Source organism: Macaca nemestrina, chromosome 4 (assembly GCF_043159975.1).
Source record: "Macaca nemestrina isolate mMacNem1 chromosome 4, mMacNem.hap1, whole genome shotgun sequence".
Taxonomy (NCBI): Eukaryota; Metazoa; Chordata; class Mammalia; order Primates; family Cercopithecidae; genus Macaca; species Macaca nemestrina.
This window is the reverse complement of record NC_092128.1, coordinates 52,585,941-52,595,740: the sequence shown is the minus strand read 5'-3', so window position 1 is coordinate 52,595,740 and position 9,800 is coordinate 52,585,941.

The window sequence follows — 9,800 nt, the reverse complement described above, 5'->3', positions numbered from 1 at the left end:
AACCCATCACAAGGAAGCAAAAAACCTTGAAAAAGGTTAGACGAATGGCTAACTAGAATAAACAGTGTAGAAAAGACCATAAATGACCTGATGGAGCTGAAAACCATGGCATGAGAACTTCATGACGCATGCACAAGCTTCAATAGACGATTCGATCAAGTGGAAGAAGGGACATCAGTGATTGAAGATCAAATTAATGAAATAAAGTGAGAAGACAAGGTTAGAGAAAAGAGTAAAAAGAAACGAACAAAGCCTCCAAGAAATAAGGGACTATGTGAAAACACCAAATCTACGTTTGATTGGTGTACCTGAAAGTGATGGGGAGAATGGAACCAAGTTGCAAAACACTCTTCAGGATATTATCCAGGAGAACTTCCCCAACCTAGCAAGGCAGGCCAACATTCAAATTCAGGAAATACAGAGAACACCACAAAGACACTCCTTGAGAAGAGCAACCCCAGGACACATAATTGTCAGATTCACCAACGTTGATATGAAGGAAAAAATGTTAAGGGCAACCAGAGAGAAAGGTCAGGTTACCCACAAAGAGAAGCCCATCAGACTAACAGCAGATCTCTCAGCAGAAACCACATAAGCCAGAAGAGCGTGGGGGCCAATATTCAACATTCTTAAAGAAGAGAATTTTCAACCCAGAATTTCATATCTGGCCAAACTAAGCTTCATACGTGAAGGAGAAATAAAATCCTTTACAGACAAGCAAATGCTGAGAGATTTTGTCACCACCAGGCTGGCCTTACAAGAGCTCCTGAAGGAAGCACTAAACATGGAAAAGAACAACCAGTACCAGCCACTGCAAAAGCATGCCAAATTGTAAAAACCATCAATGCTATGAAGAAACTACATCAATTAACAGGCAAAATAACAAGCTAACATCATAATGACAGGATCAAATTCACACATAACAATATTAACCTTAAATGTAAATGGACTAAATGCCCTAATTAAAAGACACAGACTGGCAAATTGGATAAAGAGTCAAGACCCATCAGTGTACTGTATTCAGGAGACCCATCTCACGTGCAGAGACACACATAGGCTCAAAATAAAGGGATGGAGAAAGATCTACCAAGCAAATGGAAAGCAAACAAAAGCAGGGGTTGCAATCCAAGTCTCTGATAAAACAGACTTTAAACCAACAAAGATAAAAAGAGACCAAGAAGGCCACTACCTAATGGTAAAAGGATTAATTCAACAAAAAGAGCTAACTATCCTAAATATATATGCACCCAAAACAGGAGCACCCAGATTCATAAAGCAAGTCCTCAGAGACCTACAAAGACACTCCGACTCTCACACAATAATAATGGATACTTTAACACCCCGTGTCAATATTAGACAGATCAATGAGACAGAAAGTTAACAAGCATATCCAGAAATTGAACTCAGCTCTGCACCAAGCTGACCTAGTAGACACTTACAGAATTCTCCACCCCAAATCAATAGAATATACATTCTTCTCAGCACCACATCACACTTATTCTAAAATTGACCACATAATTGGAAGTAAAGTACCCTCAGCAAATGTAAAAGAACAGAAATCACAACAAACTGTCTCTCAGACCACACTGCAATCAAATTAGAACTTGGGATTAAGAAACTTACTCAAAACTGCTCAACTACATGGAAACTGAACAACCTGCTCCTGAATGACTACTGGGTAAATAACGAAAAGAAGACAGAAATAAAGATGTTCTTTGAAACCAATGAGAACAAAGACACAACATACCAGAATCTCTGGGACACATTTAAAGCAGTGTGTAGAGGGAAATTTATAGCACTAAATGCCCACAAGAGAAAGCAGGAAAAATCTAAAATCAACACCCTAACATCACAATTAAAATAACTAGAGAAGCAAGAGCCAACAAATCCAAAAGCTAGCAGAAGGCAAGAAGTAACTAAGATCAGAGCAGAACTGAAGGAGACAGAGACACAAAAAACCCTTCAAAAAATCAATGAATCCAGGAGCTGGTTTTTTGAAATGATCAACAAAATTGATAGACCTCTAGCAAGTCTAATAAAGAAGAAAAGAGAGAAGAATCAAATAGACGCGATAAAAAAAGATGAAGGAGACATCACCACCAATCCCACAGAAATATAAACTACCATAAGAGAATACTATAAACACCTCTATGCAAATAAACTAGAAAATCTAGAAAAAATGGATAAATTCCTGGACACATCCACCCTCCCAAGACTAAACCATAAAGAAGTTGAATCTCTGAAGAGACCAATAACAGGCTCTGAAATTGAGGCAATAATTAATAACCTACCCAAAAAAAAAGTCCAGGAACAGATGTATTCACAGCTGGATTCTACCAGAGGTACAAAAAGGAGCTGGTACCATTCCTTCTGAAACTATTCCAATCAATAGAAAAAAGGGGAATCCTCCCTAACTCATTTTATGAGGCCAGCATCATCCTGATACTGGAGTCTGGCAGAGGCACAATAAAAAAAGAGAATTTTAGGCAAATATCCCTGATGAACATCAGTGCAAATATCCTCAATAAAATACTAGAAAACCAAATCTAGCAGCACATCCAAAAGCTTTTCTACCATGATCAAGTCAGCTTCATCCCTGGGATACAAGGCTGGTTCAACATACACAAATCAATAAATGTAATCCATCACATAAACAGAACCAATGACAAAAACCACGTGATTATCTCAATAGATGCAGAAAAGGCATTCAACAAAATTCAACACCCCTTCATGCTAAAAACTCTCAATAAACTACATATTGATAGAATGTATCTCAAAATAATAAGAGCTATTCATGACAAACCCACAGCCAATATCATACTGAATGACCAAAAACTGGAAGCATTCCCTTTGAAAACCGGCACAAGACAGGGATGCCCTCTCTCACCACTCCTATCCAACATAGTGTTGGAAGTTCTGGCCAGGGCAATCAGGCAAGAGAAAGAAATAAAGGGTGTTCGAGTAGGAAAAGAGGAAGTCAAATTGTCCCTGTTTGCAGATGACATGATGGTATATTTAGAAAACCCTGTCATCTCAACCCAAAATCTCCTTAAGCTGATAAGCAACTTCAGCAAAGCCTCAGGATACAAAATCAATGTGCAAAAATCACAAGCATTCCTATACACCAATAGGAGACAAACTGAGAGCCAAATCATGAGTAAACTCCCAGTCACAATTGCTACAAAGAGAATAAAATACCTAGGAATCCAACTTACAAGAGATGTGAAGGACCTCTTCAAGGAGAACTACAAACCACTGCACAACAAAATAAAAAAGGACATAAACAAATGGAAGACCATTCCATGCTCATGGATAGGAAGAATCAATATCATGAAAATGGCCATACTGCCCAAGGTAGTTTACAGATTCAATGCTATCCCCATCAGGCTACCATTGACTTTCTTCACAAAACTGGAAAAAACTACTTTAAAGTTCATATGGAACCAAAAAACAGCCCACATTGCCAAGACAGTCCTAAGCAAAAAGAACAAAGGTGGAGGCATCATGCTACCTGACTTCAAACTATACTTGTAGGCTACAATAACCAAAACAATGTGGTACTGGTACCAAAACAGAGATATAGACCAATGGAACAGAACAGAGGCCTCAGAAACAACACCACACATCTACAACCATCTGATCTTTGACAAACCTGACAAAAACAAGAAATGGGGAAAGGATTCCCTATTTAATAAATGGTGCTAGGAAAACTGGCTAGCCACTTGTAGAAAGCTGAAACTGGATCCCTTCCTTACACCTTATAGAAAAATTAATTCAAGATGGATTAAAGACCTAAAACCATAATTACCCTAGAAGAAAACCTAGGCAATACTATTCAGGACATAGGCATGGGCAAGGACTTCATGACTAAAACACCAAAAGCAATGGCAACAAAAGCCAAAATAGACAAATGGGATCTAATTAAACTAAAGAGTTTCTGCACGGCAAAAGAAACTACCATCAGAGTGAACAGGCAACCTACAGAGTGGGAGAAAATTTTTGCAACCTACCCATCTGACAAAGGGCTAATATCTAGAATCTACAAAGAACTTAAACAAATTTACAAGAAAAAAAAACAAACAATCCCATCAAAAAGCGGGCACAGGATATGAACAGACACTTCTCAAAGAAGACATTTATGCAGGCAGGCAACAGAAACAAGAAAAAATGCTCATCATCACTGGCCATCAGAGAAATGTAAATCAAAACCATAATGAGATACCATCTCCCACCAGTTAGAATGGCAGTCATTAAAGTCAGGAAAACAGGTGCTGGAGAGAATGTGGAGAAATAGGAATGCTTTTACACTGTTGGTGGGAGTGTAAACCTGTTCAACCATTGTGGAAGACAGTGTGGTGATTCCTCAACGATCTAGAACTAGAAGTACCATTTGACCCAGTGATCCCATTACTGGGTATATACCCAAAGATTATAAATCATGCTACTGTAAAGACACATGCATGCGTATGTTTATTGCGGCATTATTCACAATAGCAAAGACTTGGAACCAACCCAAATGTCCATCAATGATAGACTGGATTAAGACAATGTGGCACGTATACACCATGGAATACTATGCAGCCATTAAAAATGATGAGTTCATGTCCTTTGCAGGGACATGGATGAAGTTGGAAACCATCATTCTCAGCAAACTATCACAAAGAAAACCAAACACCGCATGTTCTCACTCAGAGGTGGGAATTGAACAAGGAGAACACCTGGACACAGGGCGGGGTACATCACACACCGGGGCCTGTTGGTGGGGTGGGGGCTTGAGGGGAGGGATAGCATCAGGAGAAATACCTAATGTAAATGACAAGTTGATGGCTGCAGCAAACCAACATGGCACATATATACCTATGTAACAAACCTGCACGTTGTACACATGTATCCTAGAACTTAAAGTAAAATAATAATAGTAATAAAAGGACCAGTACTCTTTTCAGCCCTGTTTCTCCTTGCTCATAGTAAAAGCACTCAACAATTGTTTCAAAACAAATATTTTAATGTTGAACATTATAGAATCTTCTTTGGCTATCTATAAAACATCACCCTTTCCATGTTTATCTTTTGCTAATTTAAGTCCTGATTGACATGAACAAACTAGATCATCTATTAAGATATCATCAAGCTCTTAAATTCTTTGAACAAAAGAGGTATAAAATAAATATTTTTAAAAGATGAAAAGACATAGAAAGTAAAGCTTAGTGGTTCTCAACCAGCTGGGAAACCAAGCCTACGGAGCTGATGTAGTGGCCCAGGGTCTGTGACCAGGGGTCCCTCATAGATGTGTCCAGTGGGGGATGTGCCAGCCCAAGTGAACACAAAACACCTCCCAGCTGGGGCAAGGGCTCCCACAGCACTGGTCCTTCAGGCAGCAGCTACCACATCCCGGCCTGGGCACACAATTTGTAGGGAATTCTCAGGGAATCACATTTGGTATGATTGGGGAAAAGAAAGAAAGAGGGAAGTTAGTTTACATCCCAGTTCATGTTCCTCCATAAGAGCTATCAAACAATTTTAGGTATAAGCTCAAGTTTATGCTGGGTCAGGCATTGAGTATATGCCTGTTAGTTGATGGTGAATTTCTTCTATCAAAAAAGAAAAAGCGTTTACTCCTCTCAAACCCTACCCCACACAAGAACTTGCTCCTTCTTAGCCAAACTTACTTCCTCTTTTAGAGGAGCTTTTTACTGGCCATAGACAAAGAGATAGGGCCACAGTAGACCTTGCTAAGAGGCTTACTTTACTGCCTCACCATTACAATCAACATTTTCTCCAACTCAAATCAACATCTGAGGGATATGACACACTACCTGTTCTTTCCTGCTTTGGACTTGAGAATGAGAGATCACGATGCTTAGACTGTGTGTAGCCTCTTGCAACTGATGCAAAATCCTGGGGATAAAATCTAAGCAGAGGATGGTGGAGAGGGTCAGAAAGACTCCAGGTCCTCAGCAACATTGTTAAACCATCAAATCAACCCTAGGATTGTCCAGCTCAGACATCTAGTTAACGAATCAGTAAATGTCCTTAAATGTCCTGATGTCAGCTGTTACTTGCAGCTGTACTCATACTGATACAGACCCCCAGGAAGTTGTGACACACACTTTGCCCCTTCGAGGATGTCCCCGACCCTACCATGACCCCACTGACTGCCAGTGTTAGAGATTTCCCAGAACTGTTTTAGATTTCAAAATATGTGGAAATTATTTTCTTGAGAAATTCTTCCACATTCAGGTAGAAACATAACAAATAATCACTGCCTCACGCAATAAATATGTGAATAATATGGAAAATATGTTGGAGAAGGAAAGACCAAAGAGACCAAAAGGTTCTGTCACTTACACAATATTTTCATGTAAATCGCTTAACTCTTATTTTCAAAGATTTGTATCTAGATTTACTGGAACTATTTTCCCCAAATTGTGCCCAGGAAGACATTTCTACTGTCTCATCAACCATCTCCCACTCTTTGTCAAGTAACTAAGCTGTATTTTAATGATTTTTTTCTTTTCTATATAAATGAAGAGGATCAAGGATCCTCTCCCAAATCATTTTCCCAGCTTTTTTTTTTTGCATTTTCCTCTCATAAAGATTTTTCAAAACATAATCAGATAGCACAATATATTTTATAAGGTAGTAAATTTTAATATAAAATGCATTTCTTATGAAGACTATAGTAACACTAATAAAAATTTAAAACAAAAAATACACTTGTAGTATCAATGTTCAAATATCTATTTTTATATCTCCTTAGTTCTTTTCTTGCTTTTGTCAATTTTATATTGTCATATAATTTTTTCACTTATATAATCAATGCTTTTAATTCTGGCTCTTCATCATAATACCATATTTCTCCCATCGGCCTGCTCAAATACAACATTTGTGAGACATTGAGGATATTAGGACATTGTTTTTGGCTTTTATAGATTATAAATAATTTATTCATATAAATATGGATTATAATAATGTGTCTTTTGAACTTTTATTTTTCTTCTTTTCACTATGTCTCTAAGATAAATTTCCTGGGTTGAGAAGTAAGAAGAAATTTGAAACTTCTCAATACATATTGCCATGTTGATTTTTAAGCAGATTACACTGAGTTACAATACTTCCAGCAATGAGTATATGTCTCACCCCGACCTTTCCAGCTCTGTTTTATATATTTTAAGCATTTTTTCCTGTCTTTATTAACTATTAGTTTAGTTTGCATTTATTCTATTATTAGTGAGAGTAAGCATTTGATTTTCTATATCTTGACCTTCACCTATTTGCATTATCTTTTTTTTTTTTTTAATTTATTTATTATTATTATACTTTAAGTTGTAGGGTACATGTGCATAATGTGCAGGTTTGTTACATATGTATACTTGTGCCATGTTGGTGTGCTGCACCCATCAACTCGTCATTTACATCAGGTATAACTCCCAATGCAATCCCTCCCCCCTCCCCCCTCCCCCCTCCCCATGATAGGCCCCGGTGTGTGATGTTCCCCTTCCTGAGTCCAAGTGATCTCATTGTTCAGTTCCCACCTATGAGTGAGAACATGCGGTGTTTGGTTTTCTGTTCTTGTAATAGTTTGCTAAGAATGATGGTTTCCAGCTGCATCCATGTCCCTACAAAGGACACAAACTCATCCTTTTTTATGGCTGCATAGTATTCCATGGTGTATATGTGCCACATTTTCTTAATCCAATCTGTCACTGATGGACATTTGGGTTGATTCCAAGTCTTTGCTATTGTGAATAGTGCTGCAATAAACATACGTGTGCATGTGTCTTTATAGCAGCATAATTTATAATCCTTTGGGTATATACCCAGTAATGGGATGGCTGGGTCATATGGTACATCTAGTTCTAGATCCTTGAGGAATCGCCATACTGTTTTCCATAATGGTTGAACTAGTTTACAATCCCACCAACAGTGTAAAAGTGTTCCTATTTCTCCACATCCTCTCAGCACCTGTTGTTTCCTGACTTTTTAATGATCGCCATTCTAACTGGTGTGAGATGGTATCTCATTGTGGTTTTGATTTGCCTTTCTCTGATGGCCAGTGATGATGAGCATTTTTTCATGTGTCTGTTGGCTGTATGAATGTCTTCTTTTGAGAAATGTCTGTTCATATCCTTTGCCCACTTTTTGATGGGGTTGTTTGTTTTTTTCTTGTAAATTTGTTTGAGTTTTGTAGGTTCTGGATATTAGCCCTTTGTCAGATGAGTAGATTGCAAAAATTTTCTCCCATTCTGTAGGTTGCCTGTTCACTCTGATGGTAGTTTCTTTTGCTGTGCAGAAGCTCTTTAGTTTAATGAGATCCCATTTGTCAATTTTGGCTTTTGCTGCCATTGCTTTTGGTGTTTTAGACATGAAGTCCTTGCCCATGCCTATGTCCTGAATGGTACTACCTAGGTTTTCCTCTAGGATTTTTATGGTATTAGGTCTAACATTTAAGTCTCTAATCCATCTTGAATTAATTTTCGTATAAGGAGTAAGGAAAGGATCCAGTTTCAGCTTTCTACTTATGGCTAGCCAATTTTCCCAGCACCATTTATTAAATAGGGAATCCTTTCCCCATTTCTTGTTTCTCTCAGGTTTGTCAAAGATCAGATGGCTGTAGATGTGTGGTATTATTTCTGAGGACTCTGTTCTGTTCCATTGGTCTATATCTCTGTTTTGGTACCAGTACCATGCTGTTTTGGTTACTGTAGCCTTGTAGTATAGTTTGAAGTCAGGTAGCGTGATGCCTCCAGCTTTGTTCTTTTGACTTAGGATTGTCTTGGAGATGCGGGCTCTTTTTTGGTTCCATATGAACTTTAAAGCAGTTTTTTCCAATTCTGTGAAGAAACTCATTGGTAGCTTGATGGGGATGGCATTGAATCTATAAATTACCTTGGGCAGTATGGCCATTTTCACGATATTGATTCTTCCTATCCATGAGCATGGTATGTTCTTCCATTTGTTTGTGTCCTCTTTTATTTCACTGAGCAGTGGTTTGTAGTTCTCCTTGAAGAGGTCCTTTACATCCTTTGTAAGTTGGATTCCTAGGTATTTTATTCTCTTTGAAGCAATTGTGAATGGAAGTTCATTCCTGATTTGGCTCTCTGTTTGTCTGTTACTGGTGTATAAGAATGCTTGTGATTTTTGCACATTAATTTTGTATCCTGAGACTTTGCTGAAGTTGCTTATCAGCTTAAGGAGATTTTTGGGCTGAGAAAATGGGGTTTTCTAAATATACAATCATGTCATCTGCAAACAGGGACAATTTGACTTCTTCTTTTCCTAACTGAATACCCTTGATTTCTTTCTTTTGCCTAATTGCCCTAGCCAGAACTTCCAACACTATGTTGAATAGGAGTGGTGAGAGAGGGCATCCCTGTCTTGTGCCAGTTTTCAAAGGGAATTTTTCCAGTTTTTGCCCATTCAGTATGATATTGGCTGTGGGTTTGTCATAAATAGCTCTTATTATTTTGAGGTACGTTCCATCAATACCGAATTTATTGAGCGTTTTTAGCATGAAGGGCTGTTGAATTTTGTCAAAAGCCTTTTCTGCATCAATTGAGATAATCATGTGGTTCTTGTCTTTGGTTCTGTTTATATGCTGGATTATGTTTATTGATTTGCGAATGTTGAACCAGCCTTGCATCCCAGGGATGAAGCCCACTTGATCATGGTGGATAAGCTTTTTGATGTGTTGCTGAATCCGGTTTGCCAGTATTTTATTGAGGATTTTTGCATCGATGTTCATCAGGGATATTGGTCTAAAATTCTCTTTTTTTGTTGTGTCTCTGCCAGACTTTGGT